At 40.0% G+C, this 26,850-nt stretch overlaps 1 pseudogene; it reads right to left on the bottom strand.

Moving 5' to 3' along the window:
- LOC131277249 (actin-histidine N-methyltransferase-like) overlaps nucleotides 1-21,117 on the bottom strand; it is a 54,992-nt pseudogene extending 33,875 nt beyond the window's left edge.
- Between the last annotated feature and the right edge of the window lie 5,733 nt (nucleotides 21,118-26,850).

Here is a 26,850-nt window from a genome sequence, read left to right as displayed (position 1 = left end):
TGTTTTATTCCTTTGAATGTACCATTTTTCTTGCTTGTGTATATCTTGTGTTTTTTTTTTTTTTCCCCAAGCATGGACATTCAGGTATTTTTAGATATTAACTCTGAAAATCAGGTTTTTCTCCTTATCCAGGGTTTGCTGAATTTTTACCTTCACTATGGTGAAAGCTATGGTAGTCTGTTTATTGAAGTCTTTGTTCCATAAATTGTATGAAGCTTGTGTTATGATGGATAGTAATATCAACATCAACACCAATGAAAACAAAATAAATTTCCTTTCCCAGTCTTTGCATATTGGTTCTGTGTTGGTACTCTCTTTCAGAGCTTAGTCAACTTTACACCTTGTTACAGAAATCTCAAGCCTTGGGCATTGGATCCTTTCATATCTTCTCTAAACAGGCATCTTGTCATGGACATTGGTGTATGATTTTACAAGTTTTCCTGTGTACATAAATACTCTGAATGAGCTCAATTTCCCCAGAAAATGCACATCCTTTCCTCCCAGTCCTGGGTCTTATTGTATGTCTCAATAGAATCCTTTGCCCCAGGCATCTGTGGTTTGTTTTTGTTTCTGTTTTTTGTTGTTGTTTTGTTTTTACTGGTCTAACAACTGCTTCTCTGTTCAAAGCAAATTCTGGACTGATGAAATTGATGTGAGGGTCCAAAGTCAGTCCTCCACACAGGCAACTCACAGATTGTACAGACATACATGCATACCAATATGTACATAAGGTTATTCTGCTTCCTCTGGAACCTGCAACAAGGGTCCCACATTGGGACCATGGGCTGTAACTTCCATAGTGTGAGTAGAGAAAGAACCATTAAAGGGGAAGCAAGATTTTCCTACTATTTTCATGTTTCCCGTTTCTTTAATTGACAGTGCCAAATTAGTGAAATTCTTTTTTTTCCAGAGCTCTTAGGAAATTAGTTCTGCCAGTTTCTGCTAGTTTTTCATTTTTATTGTGATGGCACACTACCCTGGAGTTTCTTACTCTGCTGTCATGTTAATGTCAATCTAAAGTCTCTTAAAATTTAACTGGAAGTGTCTGTCATAGTTTCAGCAGGTATAGTAAAAGATATAATCAGGTGGAACACTAACAGGAATTTAATAAAGGAAATGTCTACACAGGAGCTGGCAGGTAAAATAGAATCAATATTGGGTGATAAAAATTGGGGGATTATATTACAATCAGACCCATGAAACAAGGGGGAAGATGCAGGTGATATCTGTAGCTATATGGGAATTGGAAAGGACTCATGGAGTTCAACTGAAAAACTCAACTACTTTCAACCTGAAACTTGGCAGGGAGTGAGTTCAAATAATAGATACACTGATTTCAACTAGACACAATGAAGTCAGCAAATAGAGGGGATAAATTATGCCCTTCCATAAAAGCAAAGGAAATAAAGGGACAAAGCTATCAGAATCTAGATTTTTGTAACTCTAGGAACTGTCAAAGATCTGCAACAATCCAGGCAACATTTATTTTTAAAATCTGGTATAAAGTAAAAACTTTGTGGTATTTTCACTTATACAGTCCTATTCCCCTGACCCCATATCAACAGTAGCCATAATAATAACATATTCCTGGCCCTGGAGGAAGTGAGACAAACTTATTCTCAAAGAATTGTAATGAATTATTTATTTGATCTTGCTTGTGGTTTCCTAGAGGACCGAGAAAAAACACTTTTTATTATTTCATTAACTCAGAAGTGGCCTGATATAAAAATTGCATTCCAAGAGGCAGTTGTGAGAATAATTTACGGGCAAATGTCTTTGGTTGCTGCTGCCTGAAATTTGGATCACACTTGAGGTAAATACAGAATAACTTTTTGACCAGGAGGAAGGGCTGGAAAATATTATATCTTAAAGGAGTTTGAAAAGCTCCAACATCTTCCTGGGAATCTAGAAGGCCATGTACATGTTCAGAGTTGTTCACATGAGCAGGAAAAACCCTGAGAGTACGCTAAACTCTTAATTCTGGCTGATCTTGAGGCTCTGTGGATTGCTTGGATGAGTGTGGAAAGCATGCACTACACACATACACACACAGATATCCTAAACAAAACAAAAAACAAAAAAAAAACTTCTTTTTCCATGAATTTAAGGAAATCGCTCTAATCATCAGCTGAACACCAGCTTATGAAATACACTTCAGGGGCCATATATGGCAGTTGGATACAGAATGTACAAAATATGATGAGAAATGTAATTTCAAAAGCAAACAGTACATCTAAAAATAAGGAACAATAATAATATATACCGAGAATGGGAGAGAATCTGATTTCCAGAGTTGCTACATAATAGTTTTTGAAATGTTCAGTTTAAAATAAAAAATTATTAAATATGCAAAAATAATAAACTGAAGATTTTTTAACAGCTATAAAAATGTTTAATGAGGTAAAGGAAAGTATAAGAAGGGACTATAGGAAATATGGGAACAATCTCTCATTGTTTTAAGAATACAATCTCTCACAGAATTGAGAATGCTAACAAAGTGACAGATTATAACAAGAAACCAAACAAAAATACTGAAGTTATAGGAACAATAATGGAAATGAATAATTCACTAGAGGGATTCATGTGTAGGAAAAAGAAATAATCAGCAAACTTAAAGACAGAAAATTGAGATTATGCAATCTGAAGGGAGGAAAGAAAAATGAATTAATAAAATGGTACCACAACACTATGAAAGAAATTAACACCTCTGAAATTATATGCTTGAAAGTGGTTAAAATAGGAAACTTTAATGTTATAAATCCATTGAGCCATACAACACAAAATGTGAAATGTAATGTATACCATGGACTATAGTTAATCATATAATTACAATTATGTTGGTTCATCAATTATACTCACTGTATAACATACATATAATACATACATATATAATATATATATACATCTATATAAAATACATATAATACTGCACTAATATAAAATATTATTTATAGGAAAAACTGTGGGGGGCAGATATGGGATTTCTATACTCTCATTTACAGTATAGTTTTTCTATAAACCTACAACAGCTTTAAGAGAGAAAAAAAAAAAACAGAACCTAGGTGATCTGTGGATACCATCATACAGATAACCAATATTTCAGAATTAGAGGAGATAAAGAAAAGAGCAGAAACAATATTTGATTCAAAATTTTCCCAAAACCTTGCACATTTTATGGGAAATAAATTTATATATTCAAGACTCAATTAACTCCAAGTAAAAGCAGAGACCGTCATCTTGGCATCAAGATAATCAATATGTTTAAAGAACAAAGGGAAGTGATACTTTACACAAAAGCAGGTCTCATTAAAATCCATGGAAGGCAGAAGACAATGGCATTAAATAGTTAAGATGATGTAAAGAATAAAAGTCTATCAATAAGAATTCTGTATTGGCAACTCCAGTTGGCCATGATAGCATCAACAGACACTCCATTGAACCACTCCTCCACTAGTGAAAATTCACACAGCCTTCTTTGCCTGTACCTTGCCACCCTTAGCCAATTCTGAGCACCTAATCTCCAGCCAGATGCTGAGCGCATCGGTTGAATGGACAGCGATAATGGGTAGGTTCTGTTTAGGGCTGTTTCTTCTGGAGTTGCTTTTACCCATGCAGATTTATTCAGATCAAACAAGTAACATAACAGAAACACTCCTCCCTGATTACCTTGGCAGCCCCAACTCCAGTTAAGTGGCAGGACCTGCAATCTATAGCCAGCCTCTTCATAGTCTTGCTCTCCTTTTCACATCTCTACTATTGTTAAGAAACTGAAAACAAGGAACATCTATACTTCCCCATTTTCTGGCCACAACTTAAATGGCATCAAAGTCCAATGTGGAAGGAGAAAACAGGCCTTCATCTAATCTACTGTTCCACAGAAAATGTTGAAAATCCAAAATGTGACTGGTTTGGAGAACTGTGAAGGATTTGACTAGATGCTAATGTTAAATCTGTTGAAGTTTCTTGTAGAATAGGAAGAGAAACAACATACAAAATGAAAAGATGTGTTTCCTTAAATGTGGCTTAAGAAATTCTACTTTGAAAAACAAATAGATTTTATCTTATCTAGAGAGAAGCAATGAGGTATGGAATGGAGATTCAATTTTAATTTGGTACATTAAATGTATGGGGTCATGAGATGACTGGGTAATATAAAAGCTTCCATTATTCTATTTGTATATGCATTTGAAGGAACACTCAGTTGTTACTATAATTTCTTTATGTATTATTTTACCAATAATAATTTATTGCTGATAAACTCTAGTAAAAGTTGTACATTGTTAAGCTATCACTGTTCTCTTGTGAACTGAACTTTTGTTTCTGAGACTTTGACTTTGACATTCTATTTTAATTTTTATGTAATAATTGACATTGGACAGAACACTAACAGTTTGGAATCTACCTCACAATGTAAGTATAATGAATAAATATTGCTTATATATTTATAAAATCAAATGGTATGGAGGAGGTGCCAAGATTGCAGCAGAGTAAGGAGCTCCTAGAAACAGCCCCTGCTACAGAGCAGCTAGTAATCACCCAGAGCTATCTAAAGCACCTGTTAGAGAGAGCAGGAATCAAGAAGAGCATCCTGCAACATCCTTAGAAGAATGAAAGGAGGAAACCGCCCATGTGCAGTGAAGATTCATTAATAGTGTACTCTGTGCCACAGAGTCCAGGGCCCATTCCCCACAGATGGTGCAAGCTTCCTTGAAAACTATTCTGTGGCTGGCATTGACGATTCCATTTCTCTAAAACAAGGGAGGAAGAGACAATGGGGCACTGATTTCAGCTACTAATTATAAAGTCAGCTGGCTAAAATCCAACCCTAAGTCCAGCTAAAGTTTGAACCTGTCCAAGTTGGAAAGATACCAATAGCCTACACTTTAATTCTATCCATGGCATTAAGGAAGCAGAGCTGATTGAAAATCACAGCGATGGTAGGCACTGGCTTCTTTCTATGCAGATGGACTGCAGCCCTACCCTAGGCTCCAATCCCCCATTTGCTAGGAGGAAGCTGGGGGAACTGCACCCAGCTTCTCCAAGCAATGGCAGGCATTTTCAGCCCACATGATCTACAATGGTGAGCAAACCAGTGGATACCTCTCTGGTCCCAATAGGATAAAGTGGTTCCATCCCACCGTTGATGGAATAAGGCACAGTGCTACCTCATCCTCTCAGGGCAACTGCAGCTTTTGGCCCACACTAACTAGATTTTTGGACATATCTGTAGCTCTAGTCTTACCCCCCACAGAGCAGAGAGGAACAATGCTCCCACATCCTCTCCAGGCAATTGCAGTTGCTTTTACCCTGCACAGACTAGGTTGCTGGGTACACCAGAGGCTCCATTCTCATGACTGGCAGGCAGATTTGACTCACGTTTCTTAGTTCTCTGCCCATATATGTGTCTCCTTCCCACCTGTGGAGGAGAGATGTGGGGCTTCATCAGTCTCTCAGAGCAATTACAAATGGTCTTGGCTTACACGGTTTGGATTACTGCACATGGCTGTGTCTGCATCCTTACCTCTGGCAGAGGAAAAAGGGGGGGAAGTTTCATCAGGTCTTGGGGCAATGTGGGCAGTTTCTGCCTCCATGGCTTACATACCAGCTACATCCTCAACTCCTATTTCACAACCAACAAGAGAGAAAAGGCAATTCAAATTGGCTAAACACAAGTCACTATAAATTTTAAAATTAAATTGAACCAAATATCAAAGAGGAGCTGTAGCACAAAGCCAATCAAATAGAAAGCCCTAGACTAAAGAGAAGGACCAAGAAAAAATACATGCAGTAAATCACATGCTAAGACAACAACAAAAAATTACAACCCATAACAAAAAACAGGATGATATGGTCAAGTTAAATGAACAAACTCTACCTCCAAATGACGTAAAGAAGTTGAGACAACTAGTCATAGATGATTTTTAAATAGCTCCTTAATAAATTCAATGAGATGACTAAAGAGATTAAGGAATCGCCAATTCTGGGTAAGCATAAAAAATTTGAAATCATACATAGATCTTATGGGGATGAAAGGCACAATAAATGAAATTTAAAACATACTGTAGGCATAACAGCAGATTTAAAGAGGTAGAAGAAATGTTCAGTGAGCTTGAAGACAGTGTCTCTGAAAGTGATCATATAAAAGATCAGATAAAGAAAATAATAGAAACAATTGATCAGGTTCTCAGGGAAATAAATGATGGAAAGAGACATGCAAACATATGTGCCATGGGTGTCCCAGAAGGAGAAAGGAAAGGAAAAAGGACAGAAGGAATATTTGAAGAAATAATGGCAGAAAATTTTCCAAGCCTATTGAAGGACATAGACATCTATGTCCAAGAAGCACAACATAGTCCCATTTGAATACATCTGAATAGCCCTATTCCAGGAAACATACCAATCAGAATGTCAAATGTCAAGATAAGGAGAAAATCCCGAGAGCAGCAAAAGAGAAGAGATTTTTTACATTCAAGGGATGACCAATAAGATTAGAAGCTGATTTCTCATCAGAAACCATGGAGGCAGGAAGGCAATAGTGTGATATATTTATGCTACTTAAATAGAAAACCTGCCAGCCAAGAATCTTATAACTGGCAAGACGGTATTTCAAAATGAAGACGAGTTTAGAATATTAATGAATAAACAGAAACTGAGAGATTTTCTAATTAGGAGACTGGATTTTCAAGGAAATACTAGAGGAAGTGCTACAGCCTGAACAGAAAAGTCTTCAGAAAGAGGCTTGAAAGAGAGTCTGAAAATGAAGATTATATCACCAAAAGTAACTAGAAATGTAAAAATAGTGGATAAAACAGTATGTGACAGATAAAATCCAGAGATCAAAATGGGTGAAGAGCTGCCTTTACAATAATAACATTGAATGTGAATAGATTAAACTTCCCAAATAAAATACAAAGACTGGTGGATGGGATAAGAAAATATAAGCCTTCTATACATTGTCTACAAGAGAATCACCTTAGATTCAAGTATACAATGAATTGAAAGTGAAAAACTGGAAAAAGATATTCTATGCATGCAGTAACAACAACAAAAAAGATGGAATGACTATACTTAAATAGACTTTAAAAGCAAAACTTAGAGACAAGGAAGGTCATTGTATACTAATAAAAGGGACAATTTACCAAGAGAAAATAATCATAAGTGTATATGCACCTAAGCAGGATGCCCAATATTACATAAGGCAAACACTGGCAAAACTGAATGAAGAAATAGAGGTCTTACAATAATAGTTGGAGACTTACTATGCCACTCCCATCATTGGATAGATAATCTGGGCAAAAGATCAATTGAAAAAAAAACAGAGATCTTGAATAATATCATGAAAGAACTAAACCTAATAGACATATACAGAACAGATCTCAATAATTTAAAAATGATCAAAATAATACAAAGCACTTTCTCTGATCATAATGGAATAAACCTGGAAATCACAAACTTCCAGGCAGAAAAAGAGAAAATTCACAAATAAGTGGAGATTAAATATCACACTGTTACATAATCTTGGGTTAAGGAAGAAATTGTGAAAGAAATCAATTAATATCTCACAATGAATGAATACAGAACATAACATCAGAACCTATGGGATGCAGTAAGAGCAGTGTGCTGAGAGGGAAATGTGTAGCCCTCAATGCTTACATTAAAAAAGAAGAAAGTTCAAAACAATGACCTAACTACACAACTTGAGGAACTGGAGAAATAACAGGAAGCCCTGCTCAAAGCAAGCAGAAAGAATAAAATAACAAAGATCTGAGCAGAAACTAATGAAGTTGAGAAAAAAATAGAATTAACAAATCAAAAGTTAGTTCTTTGAGAAGATCAACAAAATTGACAAAGAGAAAAAAAAGAGAAGGTGCAAATAATAAAATTGATGAAAATGGGGTATTACTACTGACCCCACAGAAATAAAAGAGATCATAAGATACAATAAACAAGACAATGTACATGAAATGGAAAAATTCCTAGGAACATATAAACAATCTACCTTGTGATTGGTTTGTTGAGACCTTGTAGCTTACTGGTAGAGTGCTTCCTATGCATGAGGTCCTGGGTTCAATCCTTGTACTATCTTAAAACAAAAAAAAAAAGTGTTTCTATACATTAGTAATGCACAATCTGAGGAGGAAGTCAGGAAAAAGATTCCATTTCCAAAAGTGACAAAGAATTAAATATTTAGGAATAAACTTAACCAAGGGACATAAAGCACTTGTATTCAGAAAACTACAAGGCATTGCTAAAAGAAATCAAAGAACTACATAAATGGAAGGACAGTCCATGTCCATGGATGGGAAGACTAATATCATTAAGATGTTAATCTACCTAAATTGTTGTACAGATTCAATGCAATCCCAATAAAAATTATTTTTAAAAGAAATGGAAAACACAATTATCAAACTTATTTGGAAGGGCAAGGGGCCCTGAATAGCCAGAAACATCTTAAAAATTAAAGAAAGTAGCGGGAGGACACTCACTTCCAAACTTTAAATCATATTATCTAGCTACAGTGGTAAAAAAAAAAAAAAAAAAAAAAGAGCGTGGTTCTGGCATAAAGATAAACATATAGACCAATGGAACTGTATTAATAGTTCAGAAACAGACCCTCTGTCTATGGTCAAGTGATTTTTGACAAGGCTGTCATACCCACCCAGCTGGGGCAGAACAGTCTATTCAAAAAATGGTGCTGGGAGAATTGGATATTCATAGCCAAAAGAAGGAAAAAGAATGCCTGTCTCATATGTTATACAAAAATTAACTCAAAATGGATTAAGGATCTAAAAATAAAAGCAAGAAACATAAAACTTCTAGAAGAAAATACAGGGAAACATCTTTACAACCTGTTGGCAGGTGATAGTTTCTTTTTTTAGTTTTTTAGTTTTGTTTTGTATTGTTTTCTAAAGATTTATTTATTTATTTCTCTCCCCTCTCTCCACTGTCTGCTCTCTGTGTCCAGTCACTGTCTGTTCTTCTGTGTCTGCTTGTATTCTCATTGGGTGGCTCTGGGAACTGATCCTGGGACCTTCTAAAGTGGGAGAGAGACAATTATGCTCTTGTATCACCTCAGATCCCTGGTCTGCCAAGTCTTTTATTGTCTTTCCTCTGTGTCTCTTTTGGTTGCATCATCCTGCTGTATCAGCTCTCCGCATTGGCCAGCACTCCTGTGCAGGGCTGCACCCCTGCATAGGGCAGTACTCCTGTGCAGGGTAGTACTCCCTGTGGGCTGGCACTCTGTGTGGGTCAGCTCACTGTGCAGGCCAGCTTGCCTTCATCAGGACCTCCTATATGGTAGATGGGAGCCCACTTGCTTGAGGCACATCTGCTTTCCAAGGGTAGTTTCTTAAACCTTACACTGAAACCATGAGCAAAGCAAAGAAAAAGTGGATAAATGAACCTCCTCAAACTTAAATACTTGTTTCAAAGGGCTTTAAACAAGAAGGTGAAAACACAACCCACTCAGGGAAGAAGATATTCTACACCACACATCTGATAAGGATTTGATTTCCTTGCTACATAACAAGATCATATAACTCAACAATGAAAGAACAAGGAATCCAATTTTTTAAATGGCAAAAGACAGAAATAGACATTTCTCCCAAGAGGAATTACAAATGGCCAAAAAGCACATGAAAAAAAAAAAAGTTCAATATCACTATTAGTGAAATGCAAATCAAAGCAACGAGATATCATTTCACACTCCATAGGATGGCCATTTTAAAAAGAAAAGAAAAGAATAAGTGCCAGAGATTGCAGAGAAATAAGAATACTTTTTCACTGTTTGTGGGAATGTAGAATGGTGCAGCCTCTGTGAAAACAGTTTGCTGTTTCCTCAGGAAGGTAAATATAGAACTGCTGCATGATCCAACAATCTCTCTGCTAGGACTATTTCCTCTCAGAAGAACTTAATATGGCATGAACTGACATTTGCACACCAATGTTCATAGCGGCATCATTCACAATTGCCAAAAGATACAAACAACCTAACTGTCCATAAACCAAAGAATGGTTAAACCAAATATATATGTATGATGGAATACTATGCTGCTATAAGAAGAAATGAAACTTGGAGACATATGATAACATGAATGAACCTTGGGGTTCATTCATATTACACTTATGCTAAGTGTAATAAGCCAGGGACAAAAGGGAAAATCTGAGGAATAAACATATGGAGTTAAAATCTAGACTATATGTTACTAAGAGATAGGATGAGGACTAACAAGGGTTACTGATGGTTAATGTATATAGAATTTTCAAGTAGCTTGACTGTAAAAGTCTGGAAATGGATAAAGATGATTATAGTACTAGTAACTCATTAGTGAGTTAACTAATGTGGTTGGCTTATTAATGGGATTGTGGCTGAAAGGGGTAGTCTAGGGATATAAAATATCAATTGAAAGAAAGCTAGATAATTATCTAGTGACTAAATAGCATAGTGAACTCACAGGTGGATGAGAATTGTGGTTAATACAAATACAAGACTGTTCTATGAACAAGAACAAATGTATGTCACTATTACAATGTAGCAAGAATATGGTGATCCACAGGAAAAATACAGTTAATGTACCTTATGGACTATAATTAACAGCAATATTGTAATATTCTCCATCAATGTCAAAGAAAGTATTATATTAACATGAAGGGTCAATAATAGGAGTATGGGATTTTTTTCTTTTGGACTAAGGAAAAGATTCAAAGGTTTATGCGGGTGATGATTGTACAACTCTAATTAAAATGTGAACCATTGAGCATACATTTTGGAAATAGATTAAACAAGGCAAAGGACTGTATAACATGGTATAACATGGTGGAAGATGGCTGTGGTTAACAGAACAAATATGAAAATGTTTTCTCATGAAGTATAACAAATGTGCAATAGTAATACAAGTGTTAATAATATGGGTGTGTAGAAAAAAAATACCGTGTATACATCATCAACCATAGTAAGTGGTAATACTTGGATGGTATTCTTTCTTAATCTGTAACAAATGTTCCACAATGATGTAAGGTGTTGATGGAGGAGTAATGTGTGGGAACTGGGCATATTATGCATGATTGTTTTGTAAGCTCACAAACTCTCTACTTTAAAAAAAATGGGGGAAAAAATGAAATAGTAGGCATTTCCCATCACATTCCCATCCAACAAAAGGACCAGATTAATTTAGCTAACCCAATTCCAAAGAGTAGAAGTGCCTTTGCCTCAACCATTTTCAAAATGATTCTTTTTTTTGTTTCTGCATGTTAAATATTTTTTATAATTTAATAAGTGTTCTGTTTTGAGAGCAAAATTGACAGATCTTGAAATTTAAAATGCAAACATGAAGGAACCAAAAATAATGTAAATTCTATATTTGGGGAGTGAAGACTCAAAACTATTCTGTATTAAATTTGCAGAAACACTTATATTCTTTCTGCGAATACCTTTTTTAACTTTATGAATCAGAATAGCCATATATTTGGAACACTTTGTATTAATTAATTTTTAAAAAAGATTTATTTATTTATTTAATTCCCCTCCTCTCCCCCGGTTGTCTGTTCTCTGTGTCTTTTTGCTGTGTCTTGTTTCTTTGTCCGCTTCTGTTGTTGTCAGCGGCATGGGAAGTGTGGGCGGCGCCATTCCTGGGCAGGCTGCACTTTCTTTCACACTGGGCGGCTCTCCTTACAGGTACACTCCTTGCACATAGGGCTCCCCTACGCGGGGGGCACCCCTGTGTGGCACGGCACTCCTTGTACCGCACATGGGCCAGCTCCACACACATCAAGGAGGCCCGGGGTTTGAACCATGGACCTCCCATGTGGTAGACAGACGCCCTAACCACTGGGTCAAGTCTGTTTCCCTCTATTAATATTTTAAGATAGTTAGAACTTGGTCCTAAGTCTAAAGTTGACAGTGCCTACCATCGCTGTGATTATCACCTTGATAAAATTTTTGTACTAATTTTATTATTTTGTACTAATTTTGTACTAATTTTATTATTTTGTTTCCAATCAGAATTTGCAAGGAAACAAAACAGAACACCAATGTTGCCGTGTTTTTCTCCTTTTCCAGTGGCTTGATTCTTCTATTAATCCCCACTAGCCCACAGCTACATTGTCATGGAGACAGCAGGGGGTTTGTAGAGTTGCTGTCAGAATAGCTCAATGAATTTTCCTAATGAAATATCATCTGTGTATCCAGTACAACCCTCTTCACCTACTGAATCACCTTCTGTTACTAAGTCTAAGTTAGAAAGGTTTTCAGATGTTGCTAATGTTTTGCCTTATGTTAGTAAGATTGTTGTTCCTAATCCAACTCCATGAACACCTTTGATGAGATGTTTATAGCAGGCATCTAGACAGGGGCACCCTGAAGCTATGCAATTATTATCTGCTTTCCCAGTAACATTACATGCAATACCACCAGATATAAATAATCCACAAGGGAGTGGATGAGCCAATAACTTTTAAACTATTGAAAGATTTAAAATAGGCAAAAATACTAAATAAAGTCCTTGTTAGTGAAATCAGGCTTGTAAGAAAACTCTCCGTTAAAATGTTACCGCAATGAAAGGCAGATCAAAAATGCACTCAAAATACTCTGAGTCGTGTAGAGTTATGGTGTTGGCTAATATATCATGGGGTACCTAGCAGTGAAATATACAGGCAGCCTACTAAATTTCTTCTGGGTCTGTATAAACAGGCGAGTTCTAGGTCAAGTGAATGAAAACCTAACTCAAATTACAGTCGCAGAGAATCAGCCCCTTAATCAATTCCAAGGATTGATACAGTTTACAGACCCAGAGCCCCTTGAAAGAGGAGGAGACCAGGCCTCCTTGGGGAAGGATCCTGTTAAACTGCCCAAAATGTACACTGCTAATCTTCCTCCCACATTTCCCCTAGGAGATCTACAGCCTTTTACCAGAGTAACTGGGCATTTGGGAAAGGAAATGATCAGACAATTTGGGGATTATTAGACACTGTCTCTAAAGTGACATTAATTCCAGGAGACCCAAAACATCACTGCTGTCCACCAGTCAGAATAGGGGCTTATGGAAGTCAGGTCTGTCCCACACTTGGTCCAGTGGGTCCCCGGACCCATTCTGTGGTTATTTCCCCAGTTCCAGAATGCATAATTGAAATAGACACACTCAGTAACTGGCAGAATCCCCACAGTGGATCTCTGACTTGTGGAGTGAGGGTTATTATCATTGGAAAGGCCAAGTGGAAGCCACTAGAACTGACCCTACCTAGCAAAATAGTAAACAAAAAGCAATAGCAGATTCCTGGAGGGATTGCAGAAATTAGTGCCACCATCAAGGTTTTGAAGGATGCAGGGATGGTGATTCCCACCACATCCCATTCAGCTCTCCTACTTGGCCTGTACAGAAAATAGATGGGTCTTGGAGGATGACAGTAGTTTATCATAAACCTAACCAGGTGATGACTCCAATTGCAGCTGCTGTCCCAGATGTGGTGTCATTGCTTGAGCAAATCAACACATCCCCTGGTGCCTAGTATGCAGCTGTTGATTTTGCAGGAGCTTTTTTCTCAATTGCTATTAGTAAGGACCACCAGAAACAGTTTGCTTTCCACTGGCAAGACCAGCAGCATACCTTTACTGTCCTGCCTCAGGGACATATCAACTCTCCAGCCTTATGTCATAATATTGTCTGCAGGGATCTTGATCATCTCTGCCTCCCACAAGACATCACACTGGTCCATCATATTGATATCATGTTGATAGGACCTAGTGAGCAAGAAGTAACAAAGACTCTAGACTTATTAGTAAGGCATTTTCGTGAGAGAGGATGGGAGATAAATCCACCCAAAATACAAGGTCCTTCTACCTCAGTAAATATAGGTGTCCCGTGGTGTGTCATGTCGAGATATCCCTTCTAAATGAAGGATAAGCTATTGTATCTGACTCCTCCTATGACCAAAAAAGAGGCAAAACACTTAGTTGGTATCTTTGGATTTTGGAGACAACACATTCCTCATTTGGGTGTGCTACTCTGCCCTATTTACCAGGTGGCCAGTAAAGCTGCTAGTTTTCATTGGGGACCAGAACAAGAAGAGCCTCTGCGTCAGGTCCAGGCTGCTGTGCAAGCAACACTACCACTAGGACCATATGATCCAGTAGATCCGATGGTGCCAAAAGTTTCAGTGGCAAATAGAGATGCTGTCAGGTACCTTTGGCAGGCCCTTATAGGAGAGTCACAATGCAGACCCTTAGGAATTTGGAGCAAAGCCCTGCCATCCTCTGAAGATAACCACTCCCCTTTTGAGAAACAGCTTTTGGTCTGCTACTGGGCCTTAGTAGAGACTAAACGCTTAACCATGAGCCATCAAGTTATCCTGAGACCTGAGTTGCCTATCATAAACTGGGTATTGTCTGACCCACCAAACCATAAAGGTGGGCGTGCACAGCAGCACTCCATTATAAAGTGGAAGTCGTATATATGAGACAGGGTTCAAGCGGGTCCTGAAGGCATGAGGAAGTTACATGAGGAAGTAGCTCAAATGCCCATTGTCACCACCCCTGCTGTGTTACCTTCTCTTTCCCGGCCCACAGCTTTGGCCTCTTGGGGAGTCCCTTACAATCAGTTGACTGAGGAAGAGAAAACTCGGGCCAGGTTTACAGATGTTTCTGCATGATATGCAGGTACCACCCAAGAGTGGACAGCTGCAGCACTGCAGCCCCTTTCTGGGACATCCCTGAAGGACAGTGGTGAGGGCAAATCCCCCAATGGGCAGAATTTTGAGCTGTGCACCTGGCTGTTCATTTTGCTTGGAAGAAGAAATGGCCAGAGGTGCATTTGTCCATTGATTCATGGGCTGTTGCCAATGATTTGGTTGGATGGTCAGGGACTTGGAAGGAACATGTGTGGAAAATTGGTGACAAAGAGGCCTGGGGAAGAGGTATGTGGATTGACCTTTGTAAATGGGCAAAAAACATGAAAATTTTTGTGTCCTACATGAATGTTCACCAGAGGGTAACTTCAGCAGAGGAAGACCGCTCTGGGGCTAATGCTCAGCCTCTTTCCCCAGCCGCTCCTGTCATTGTCCAGTGGGCTCATGAACAAAGTGGCCATGAGTTGGGATGGAGGTTATGCATGGGCTCAGCAACATGCACTTCTCCTTACCAAGGCTGACGTGGCTACAGCCACTGCTGAGTGCCCTATCTGCCAGCAGCAGAGACCCACATTCAGCCCCTGATATGACACCATTCGTCGAGGTGACCAGCCTGCTCCCTGGTGGCAGGTTGACTACATTGGGCCACTTCCACCATGGAAGGGGCAATTTGTTTTAACTGGAAGAGACACATACTCTGGATATGGGTTTGTATTTCCTGCATACAATGCTTCTTCCAAAACTACCATCCGTGGACTTACTGGATGTCTTATTTACTGCCATGGCGTTCCACACAGCATTGTTTCCAATCAAGGAACCCATTTCACAGCACATAATGTGTGTGAATGGGCACAAGCCCATGGAATTCACTGGTCTTACCATGTTCCCCATCACCTTGAAGCAGCTGGATTGATAGAATGGTGGAAAGGCCTTTTGAAGACTCCATTATGGTGCCAACTAGGTGGCAATACCTTGCAGGGCAGGGGCAATGTTATCCAGGAGGCTGTGCATGCTTTAAATTGGCGTCCACTCTATGGTGCTGTTTTTCCTATAACCAGGCTCCATGAGTCCAGGAATCTAGTGGTGGAAATGGCAGTGAAACCACTCACTATTTCCCATAGTGACCCACCAGGAAAATTTTTGCTTCCTGTCTCTGCAACCTCAAACTCAACTGGTCTACAGGTTTTAGTCCCCAAAGGAGGAGTGCTTTCACCAGAGACTGCAACAAGGATTCCATTGACCTGGAAGTTAAAACTGCCACTTGGTCACTTTGGGTTTCTCATACCTCTGAATCAACAGCCAAAGAAGGGAATTACTGTACTGGCTGGTGTGATTGACCCTGACTATCATGGGGAAATAGGACTGCATCTACAGAATGGGGATAAAGAAGAGTTTGCCTGGAATACAGGAGATCCTCTAGGGCATCTCCTAGTACTGTCATGTCCTATGATTCAAGTCAATGGAAAATTGCAACAACTCAATCCAAGCAGGACTAACAATGGTCCAGAATCTTCAGGAATGAAAGTTTGGATCACCTCACCAGGCAAAGACCTATGGCCAGCTGAAGTGCTTGCTGAGGGTAATGGAAACATGGAATGGGTAGTGGAAGAAGGTCGTGATAAACATGAACTTCGACCACGTGACCAGTTACAGAAATGAAGTCCATAATGGTCATTAATCTTTGTTCCTTGTTTCATTATGATGATGATCGTATATGTACACAAAACAGATTTCTTTGTCTTCTTCCCCAAACTTTCCCCTATCATATAACAAGTTGTGTATGTTTGGCATCATAATATTTGAGGATGTCAAGGTTGAGAGTGAACATTAACCAAGAATGTGCACCCTATTTTCTATGGAATTAATGCGTTTCTGGTTGTACACAGGAAAGTGGAACATTGTTAGGCAGAAGCATATATATATATATATATATATATATATATATATATATATATATGTGCATGTTGGTTATTGTTTTTACTTTAAGACTAAGTATGGTTTAAGGTAAGGTGTATCGTTGCTGAGTTGACAAGGGGTGGACTGTGATGGTTAGGCTATTGTGTCAACTCGGCCGGGTAATTGTGCCCAGTTGTTTGGTCAAGCAAGCCCTGGGCTAAATATAATACAAGGGCATTTAGGGACTTTAGTCACCATTGATTTGACTGCAGTGGTAAAGCATAGATAGCTGGTTATAATTAGCCATCAGCAATGAGGGATGCTTAACCCAATCAGCTGAATGCCTTAAAAGGGGAAGTGATTCCAGCATTGAGAGAGAATTTTTCAGCTTATCTTTGGACAGCCATCATCTCCCAGATCTCACCAAGAACCTTCATTGGATTTTCATTGTAGCCCCTGATTGTAGTGTGCCTGCACAACCTGGAATTGTGCATCCCACAGCTGTGTGAGAGACTCTTACAGAATTGCATGCTATTGACAGATTACCTCTTGTTGATTGTTTCCCTAGAGAACCCTGACTAATACAGAGCTCTATTCAAATGGCCAAAAAATAAATAAGTGCTTATATTAATAAATAAGTACAAATGCTAGTGAGATCTCAACAATGACAAAAAATTATAAGTCTTGAATACTGAAATTACTACAAGTTTCTTCAAAAGAAGTAGTTCTTGCCTAAATTGAAATGAATATTTTTCTTCACAGGATAAAATGAAGGATGTAAAACTTAAATGAATATTTAAAAAGGTAAAAAGTTTGTGAGAATGCTAACTAAAATTTAATGTTTGTTCAAAAAAGTTGTTTTGTCCTAAAATAAAATGGCTATATTTAATAAAAATAAAAATAAAAATATGCAGGACAAAATGTGAATGCATATGACAAGTTGTAAAATATATTGTGGTAGCATTCAATGAAAGAAATGTGTTCTGGAAAGGTAAAATTTGTCTTAAGATAAAGTAATTGTACCTCTAGGTGGTTATGAATAATTACAAGAAGTTTATAAAAGCATTGTTTGAATTGAAGTGTTTCAATAGCTAATTCCAAGAACTCATTATTAAACAGAAACTAAATTAATAATAATAACAAAAAGTACCTGCTTAACAGGAAAACTTATTAGCAGTCAGCCTCCCCCTGCCAACTTGCCTCTAAAAAACCTGTTTCTAGTGTTCCATGCTACTAGGTATTTGAAATAAAGAAAACTTATATTTGCATATAACCAAATTAAATCATTATTTTGACAAATTTGTTTACTGTTGATGGCAATTGTATGTTGGAAAAAGTTTGCTTGGAAAGAGTTTTCAAGATCATTTTGGTAACTTACGTATTTATGGTGTATATAATGTTTTTATTATTCAGGAAAAAGAATAATTTGCCTAAGATAAAATAACTAGTTATTTAAAAAGTAAAATGTAGGAGAAAACCTGAATGAATACAAAAAGTACAAAAGGTGTACAGGAAAGACATTTATATAGTTAAAGTTAAATAAGATTTGATGGATCTATGCATTAAGTTTTAAAAGCTTTAGTATCTAATAGTATCCTACTGTAAAGTTAAATTTTGTTCTTTCTCAAAGTTTCTTAAGTCCTTAATCTGTTTTAGTAAAAGTTTAGGAGAGGTTTTTTCCCTCATGAATAATTGGAATATAAAGAAGTGTTTTATCAAAATAGCTTCTTGTACTTTAACCATATCATGTCCTTGGCTGTTTAAGAGAAGCAAGTCTTATCACCTTTAAAGAAACAGAATGTTCAAACCTGCTTTCTTAAAGTCAAATCCTGAAAAATATCTTTTATTTCAGTTACAAAGGGTTTGTTCTTTTACCTTATAAAAAGGTAAAGTAATAAAATAGTTAAGTTCATGTAATATGTTATAAGTTAAATGAACAATATTTGAAAGTATTATAAAATTAAAAGAAATTCCTTAACCCTCTGTTAAAGTTGTATATGTAAAAAGTTCATATAATACTTAAAGTATATAAAATTCCTGAAAAATTTAATAATGTTCCAACATAATATTAAATGAAAATATAATGTTCTTAATCATAACTTTAATTATTATTAAAAATAGTATGTATCATTAAAACAACCCTCTACCTAAAAATAAGAAAGCAAATGCTTTAACTCATGCTTGTCCGGTTTACACTGAAAGCTGCCACAAGACAAATGCTTTAACTCATACTTACCAATTCACATTAAATGTTGCCATGAGGTGATATATAAAAATAAGCTACCATAAATTAAAATCACACCACTGGTCTGTGCAGCAACCCTAAATATTGTTTCTTACAAAAATTAATATCCAATTATGTCATTATCACTTTATTTTAAAACTTGTTAAAGCTTTCTCTAGTATCTCCTTAAGCAAGTCAAGCCAGACTGCATTCATATGTGAACAAGCCAATAATAAATACTGCAGTGCTCTCCCAAAGCTGGGTGCATAACCCAGTCATCTATCCTAGCCTAATAACAAGAATCTAACTGTATAAAAAACTGGTAGTTTAACACTATTTCATTATATTAATAATATTATATTAACAAATAATTTTTTTTACAAAATAATGTCACTCCACCTTAAAACTATGCTTACAAAACAAAAAAGGGAGAATATGGTGTTAGGTCTCACCAGTTCAAAGGAAATCATACAAAAAGCTTTACATAATGTAAATCTTTAAATAGCAATGAAGATGGTTATACAGCAGCAGAATGACATTTTCAAATACCAGTTGTAAACATTTATCCTGAAGTGTTACACAAACCCCTGGATAGATAAGAAGCTAATGGAAATTGGCCTGGTCCAGTAAATTTACTAACATGGGGAGAGGGTATGCATGTGTTCTCTCCCCAGGAGGACCTCTTTGGCTTCCAGCAAAGCACGTAAAACCATACCATGGCCTGGTGGAATCTGCAGCACAACCCGATACGGAGCCTGGAAGCAGTCAACCTGCAATCCACCAACATGCCCCTGAGGACCACCCAAGGAGCTGAACCGCTTACATGGGGGAGTCAAAAACGTGGGCAACCAAGCACAAGCTCTTAGGGCACACGTTGGGTGCCCTGAGATGCCTAAAAATACTTTTTTTAGCTTATTTGGCTGTACTCATTACCTGCTTCTGCTCAAGTGGGAACATGGAAATTGGACATATTGCTCATCCTTGTGTCTTTTAACCCCTGCACTGCTAATCACACCTATTGGGCCCACATAACAGATCCACCCCTATTTGCTCTCACCTCCTGGTGGGATCCTGAGCCCCCATTATCCTCAAATGATTCAATATGGATGGGAGGATACTGGGTTCCTCCTGCAGGGCCACTAATGAAGGAAATTGACTGACTAGTATTTCTGTCACTCCTTTAAAATGGAATGACACCCAACATAATTGGAACCAAATTAAAAAAATAAAAATCACCTTCAAAGTGCCTTCTGCACTCATATATTGGATGAAGTGGAGGCTCTCCATCACCAATTAGAGCAGCAATTATGAAACTTAAAAAATCAAACTCAACAATCCACAGTAAATATCTTAGCCAAACAGTTACAATAGCTGAACCCTTCAACATGATTTTCCAGTCTAAATTTTAAATGGTGGGCACCAATAGGGGGATTAATTTGTCTCTGCCTTGTTGTACTGATAGGATTCTGATGCTTCTTCCAACTATGGCAATACACCACACAACACTACAAATACCTGGCTGCCATATATACGGCTGTACAAATAGAACCATGTGCTCTTATAAGAAAAGCAGTAGGTGTGGGGATTAGTTGTACCACCTCTGCAACAGCATGGTTAAAATATTTATTAAAGCTCATCTGTTCTTGCTTCAGAGCAAAAATAGTTCTGTCCTTGCTTATCTCTGCACAAGTGAGCTCTTTTTGCTTGAAGTTTGAAAACAGCTTCCTCTTGCCCTTTCTGCCACTAGATAGGATGTGATCCTAGGGATGTAGGACTTTTTGTTCCAAGACTAAACATCCTTGAGAAATTTAACTTTAACCAACACCCTTAGCCAGATCCAAAAATACATGATATATAAGCAAGAGAAATAAAGCAGATGGCTACCTCCCTGCATATGAGTTTTGGTGTGTGAGTCTTCTCATGTATCTTGGGGCACTGTTGTTAGGTGCATAAACATTTAGAATAGTCATTTCTTCTTGTTGAATTGTCCCTTTTTGTAATATATAATGACCTTCTTTATCCCTTATAACTCTTGAAATAAAAATCGATTTTGTCTGATGTTAGTATCAACCACTACAGCTTTTTTGGTTACTGTTTGTGTGAAACATATTTTTCCATCCTTTCACTTTTAACCTGGTTGTGTCCTTATATATGAGGTGAGTCTCTTGTAGACAAATAAATGGTTTATAATATTTTATCCAGTCAGTCTGTGTCTTTTGATTGGGGAGATCAAGCCATTAACATTCAATGCTGGAAGCGGATGTGGCTCAAGTGATGGGGCTTCCACCTACCGTATCGGAGGACTCTGGTTCGATCCCTGGGACCTCCTGGTGAAAGAGAAGAGAAAGCATGCCTGCACAGCAAGCCAGTGCTTGCATGGTGAACCAAGTGCCCACATGGTGAGCTGAGTGCTCACATGGCGAGTTGAATAACCATGTGGTGAGCCATGTGCCCCTGTGTTGAGCAGAGTGCACATACATGTGCCCACATAGCCAGCTGAGTGCCCATGCTGCAAGCCGAATGCCCACATGATGAGCCAAGTGCCTGAATGAGTGCCTGCATGGTGACCTGAGTGCCCATGTGTTGAGCTGAGTGCACATGCAAGTACACATGTGGCGAACCCATGCTCATTTGGTGAGCCAGTGCCCGCGTGGTGAGCCATTGTCTGTGCAAATTAGTCACATAGCAAGATGAAGACACAACAAAAAAAGAGATGAAGGGGAGAGTCAAGGTGAAGCATAGCAGAAATGAGCAACTGAGGTGGTGCAGCTGACAGCGAACCTCTCTCCACATCAGAGGTCCCTGGGATAGAATCCCGGTGAATCCTAGAGGAGGAAAAATGAGAAAAGAAACAAAAGAAATAGATACAGAAGATCACACAGAGAAAGGACACAGACAGCAAAAACAGCAGGCTGAGGGAGTGGAAGGGAAAGGCAGAAATAAATAAATAAATAATCTTCTAAAAAATTCAATGTTATAACTGTAAAGGTATTACTTCCTTCAACCATTTTGACCTTCGCTTTTGTTTTGTCAAATTGTTATCATTCTATTGTCTATCTTTTTTACCCTTTCTATTAATCTTCATTTCTTTACTCTTCTCCAAGTCTCTTGCCCTTGTTTTTTCCTTTCAGGCTGAAGTACTCCCTATAGGATCTCTTGTAATTCTGGTCTTTTGGTAATGAATGTTATCAGTTGTTTTATTTTTTTGTCTGTGAAGACTTTGAAATCCCTTTCATTTTTGAAGGACAGCTTTGCTGGATACAGAATGCTTGGCTAGCAGTTTTCTTCTTTCAATACCTTAAATACATCATACCACTTTCTCCTCTCCTCCATGGTTTCTGATGAGAGGTCAACACTTAATTTTATCAAGTTTCCTTGTATGTGATGCTTTGCTTTTCTCTTGCTGCTTTCAAAATCTTCTCTTTATCTCTGATATTTGTCATTCTGCATAGTAGGTGTTCTGGGGTAGGTCTATTTGGATTTATTCACTTTGGGGTGTGTTGTCCTTTGATATTGATATTTAAGTACTTTCATAGGGATAGGGAAGTTTTGAGTCATTATTTCCTTCAATATTCTTTCTGCCCCTTTTCCATTTTCTTCCTCCTCTTGGATACCTGTAATGTATATGTTTTTGCCTTTCATGCTGTCACTCAATTCCTTGAGACCTGTTCCATTTTTTCCATTCTTTTCTGTTTCTGTTCTCCTGTCTTTTCCAGTTCAGATGATCAGTATCCAAAACCAGTAATTCTGCCTTTGAGCAATTCAAATCTGATCTTATGTGCCTCAAATGTGTTTTTAAATTTAATCTCATTGATCGTGTCTTTCATTCCCATAAGGTCTGCTACTTTTCTTTGCAGACTTTCAAATTTTTCTTCAAGCTCAACAGTGTCTTCTTGATACCCTTAATCTCTTTAGTCCCATGTTCTTTTAATTCTTTACAGTCATTTAGGACAGTTCTGTGATTATAACTAATTGTCTTAAACTCTGAATCTCTTCAGGTAATTTGGTTTCTTCCTTTGGTTGAGCCATCTCTTCCTGTTTCCTAGTATGCTTTATTATTTTTCACTGATGTTTAGGCATCTGATATGTTGGTGAATTTACTCTGATGGCAAATTTCTCTCTTGTCTATTATTATTTTTTCACAGCTCTTCTTTGATATTTGCCTCAACTTACCCTAAGTCCTTAAAATTGCCTGGCCTAAGTTATCAAATCTTGCCAGGGACTCACTAATGGGGTGCAGACTTTCTCCCAGGGATGGGGTAAAGAGAGCTCTGAAAGCAGTGTTTGTCCCTGTAATTTCCAGACTGGGCAGCAGATGGCACTAATTGATGCACGTTTCCACAGAGGTTTTTTCCCTTGGGTTTCCTCTGTTTTTGTCCGGCCAGAGCTGAGATTCAAAGTGGGCTCTGCTGACTGAATTCATTGAGGAAAAGCTCCCAACTTCCCCTCTCTTTTCCTTTGAAACAGCTGACAGGGAGGAAGATGTCTCTTCCCCTTTCATTCAGCTGAAATGAGCCAGCTGAAATGCTGAAGAGCTCAGGGGTGGGGAAGGGGTGCCATTCCCCACAGCTGGGTGGTTTAGTAACTCACAGTTTGTTGTTTAGGTTTCTTCACCTCTCTGTCCCTCACTCTCCTGGGAGTTGTGAAGCACTATCCTCATCTGCTGACCCCCAAAGCAAGCCCCTCAGTCAGTTTTTGGCTCTTTCTCCACTGTTTTGTGGGAGATCTGAGCATTATCTGCCCAATCCAAACCATGTACCCACAATCCTCACACTATATTCTTAATTTAACTAAATGACCAATCATTCATAAAAATTTCCAAATGCTGGCAAGGGCATGGGCAAAAAGGAATTCCCAGGGAATGGAAAGTGTGACATTCTTTGGGGCTGGTGATACAGGATTGTATATCAAATACCTTCAAACTATTCATACTCTTTGACCATTTCTAGGACTTTGTCCAAAGTAAGTAACCAGAGAAATGCCTAAAGATTAATGGACAAGGACATTCATCATAGTATTATTTATAATATCAAAAAATTGGATACAGACTCTAATTTCCATTTCTGGCAATTAACAGAATGAGGTAATGAAACACCACCCCCCACCCTGCCCATATTTGCACAAATGAACAAGCATGTTGTATAAAACATAATACAAATATTAAATAGCCTAGCTGGAAAGAAATGTTGCTTGACAGATTTGGAAAGTGCATAGGTTCTCACGGTGAAGGGTTGAGGTTTCAACATCAGCATGGGGATAAAAGACATGACTTTGACCCACTGACAAAGGGAGCTGGCCTTGAGACCCCTGCCCAGAGATGGGTCATGGACTTCCTACCTCCTGCATACAAGGGAGGCCTAGGATAACTTCCTGAATTCCCAATGAATTAGCCAGGAAGAGCAAGCTTTTTTCTTGCTGGTACTTCAGGGCAGGGACTGGGAAATAATCCCCTGAGAAAACAAGATCTCAAGTCTAAGCAATAAAGTCATGGAGTCTGAACACACACTATCTTTTCGGCATGGAAATGCCAAGGTGAAAAACTCTGGAAAGGCTGAGCCCAGGCCAGCCCCTGGTCCACCAGGTAGAAGCTGGTGTACTCCATGGGGAATCTTTTAGGACTCAGAGCATGCGGAACTCCCACAAACTGAGAAATGTTCTTCTTTGGAGTCAGCAGGTACCATACCCTTGAGGACTAACAGCCTGAGATCTCAAAATGATAAAACTGTCAGAAGAAGACTATGAGATCAGTTGTTTAAATTGATTACAGAAGAAAAAGAGAAGGAATGGGAACTGCAATCAAATAACAAAATAGTGTAATCAGACAATATGGGGAATGTTAAGAAGGATGAGAAAGACTTTCTAGGGGAGAAAAGATACCTCATTGAAATGAACCCAACTGTTGGCCTATCTCCTCAAACAGCTGTCCTAGAAGCTTAGATAGCAGACTCCCGCCTAGTTGCTTCCCCTCCCCCCCGCCCCTAGCCGCTCCGCCTGCCCTCTGCCTAGTAACTAATCGCAACCACCTATCAGAAGGCAGTACCCGCCTGCACCAATCCCCGCCCCTATAGACAGCAGAGCTAACTTAATATCCACCCCCATCCCTAGTAACTGCTTACGGCAGCCAACCACAAGTCCGCCCATGCTTCTGCCAATCCCCTACCGCCACGTCTCCCCCCACCCTCTGCGTCTCCTATATAACCCACTGTACTTCCTCAATAAATCGGACTTGCGCACAGACCTGGTCTCCGCAGCATCTTCCTTTCCCCCGCTGTGCGTCCTCCACACCTGAGAGCCCCCGAGGCCGTCTGCCGCAACCTCGAACCCCGCTAAGGTGCGGCCCTCCTGGCCCCTCCAGCCGCCCCCGTCAGGAGGAGAAACCCCCGCATCTCTGGCGCCCAACACGGGGCGGGTCCATCACGACTGACGCCTCACCCCCGTGGGATCCCACTCCCACCACACCGCCGCGCTCTCAAGGTAAGGACCCCATGTATCGGCCACCGGTAGAAAATGGGTGGGCATCTATCTTCCCGCCAAGCGCCGCAAGTCAGGGCACTTGCCGGCCTCTTAGACACTAATGGTGTCAGGGTTTCCCTGCGCCAACTGAAAAAGTACTGGGACCTCCTTCTACCCTTCAATCCATGGCTGGCCACCTGCCACCTTTGGAGCCCAGAAACTTACACGCGCCTAATTGATCGCGTTACCTCCTTGATGGAGAATGACGGCAGATCGTTCCCCCCAGGCCTTCTGCCCACGCTCGTGGCCATCCGTGCTTGTCTTCTCAGTGCGCCCGCTCCAAAAGACGCCTATTACAGTGACTCGCGGGGCCCAAAGCAGCCCCCCAATTGCGACTCTGAAAAGTCGTCTCCCGACGACTCCGACAACGAGTCTCTGTCAGATCAGCTTAACGCCGATCTTGAGCGGAACCCTCCTAAGGGCCACTGTCCTCAAGATGGCGAACTTCCTCCTTCTTCTTCTCTCAAAAAGGGGAGGTTCCCGCTGGGGCACCAAGATGGCGAGCTTCCTCCTTCTTCTCCGCTTGAAAGGGGGAAGTCCCCGCCAGAGGGGCAGGCGGGCGGAAATTCTAGCTCCCTATACCCGCCCCTTCCTGTCGTGGCGCCATCTTGGGGCGACCCAGAGGGCGGGCTGCCGCCATCTTATAAGCCGCCAGAAGTGCCACGGCCGCCATTTGGTGGTCCGCCAGAAGGAGGGCCAGCGCCATCTTAGGGACATGCAGAGGCAGCGAGGCCGTCGGCACGATCCTGGGTGGACACTGATACTTGGACAGACTCTGGAGGCCCACCGCGCCATGCAGGCAGCCCCTCCCCGCTCACCCGCTCGCAGCGCCGCCACCTCTCCCCCGAGGGCAGCCTAGTCCCACAGGCTGGGGCCAGCCTCAGTGCGCTCAGTGCACTCCGCACCTCTATCCGCTGAATGCCAACCCAACAGCGCAGCGCCCGCATGACTGGTATCCCTTCACTCCCGATGAAATCAAGAACCTCCGGCGCGCAGTGAAGGAGGATGGTCTCGGTAGCCCATGTGCTCAGCAACTCTTAGAGGAGCTCGGCACGCAGCTGGTCCTCCCGTACGATTGGGTCTCCCTGGGTCGTTCCATTCTAACCCCAGGACAGTTCATTGAATGGAGAGCACATTTCCAGGCAGAGGCAGAAAGGCGTGTCACCGAGAACGCCAGGGCAGGCATCCAAGACCCTATGGACGCGTACACCACCACCGGATGGTACGCTGACCCCGCTCGCTACCCGAATGCCCCGCCTGGTTTTTGGCTTCGGCTCCGGGAAGTCGCCCTCCGAGCCTTCCGCAGCGCCGCCACCTCTCGGCCTCAGAAATTCACCCAGCTGACACAGGGCAAGGACGAAGAGTTCTCGACCTTCGTCTCAAAAGTCGCTGAAGCTTGCAAGCGCAAGGTCATTGGGGAGCAAGCCCAACTAGCCCTCGCCAGAGAGCTCATCTTAGAGGGAGCAAACGAGGTTTGCAGACAGGTCATCCTCACCATGAGAGACAAAGGGGTGCATGATTGGGTCCTGGCCTGTCGCAACCTTGATCCACAAGCCACCTCTCTAGCCAAGGCTATAGCTACAGCCCTCGCCATCTCT

The sequence above is a fragment of the Dasypus novemcinctus genome, chromosome X (genome assembly GCF_030445035.2).
Source record: "Dasypus novemcinctus isolate mDasNov1 chromosome X, mDasNov1.1.hap2, whole genome shotgun sequence".
NCBI classification, from domain to species: Eukaryota; Metazoa; Chordata; class Mammalia; order Cingulata; family Dasypodidae; genus Dasypus; species Dasypus novemcinctus.
The sequence above is the reverse complement of the archived record's forward strand: the minus strand, read 5'-3'. Positions and strand labels throughout refer to the sequence as shown.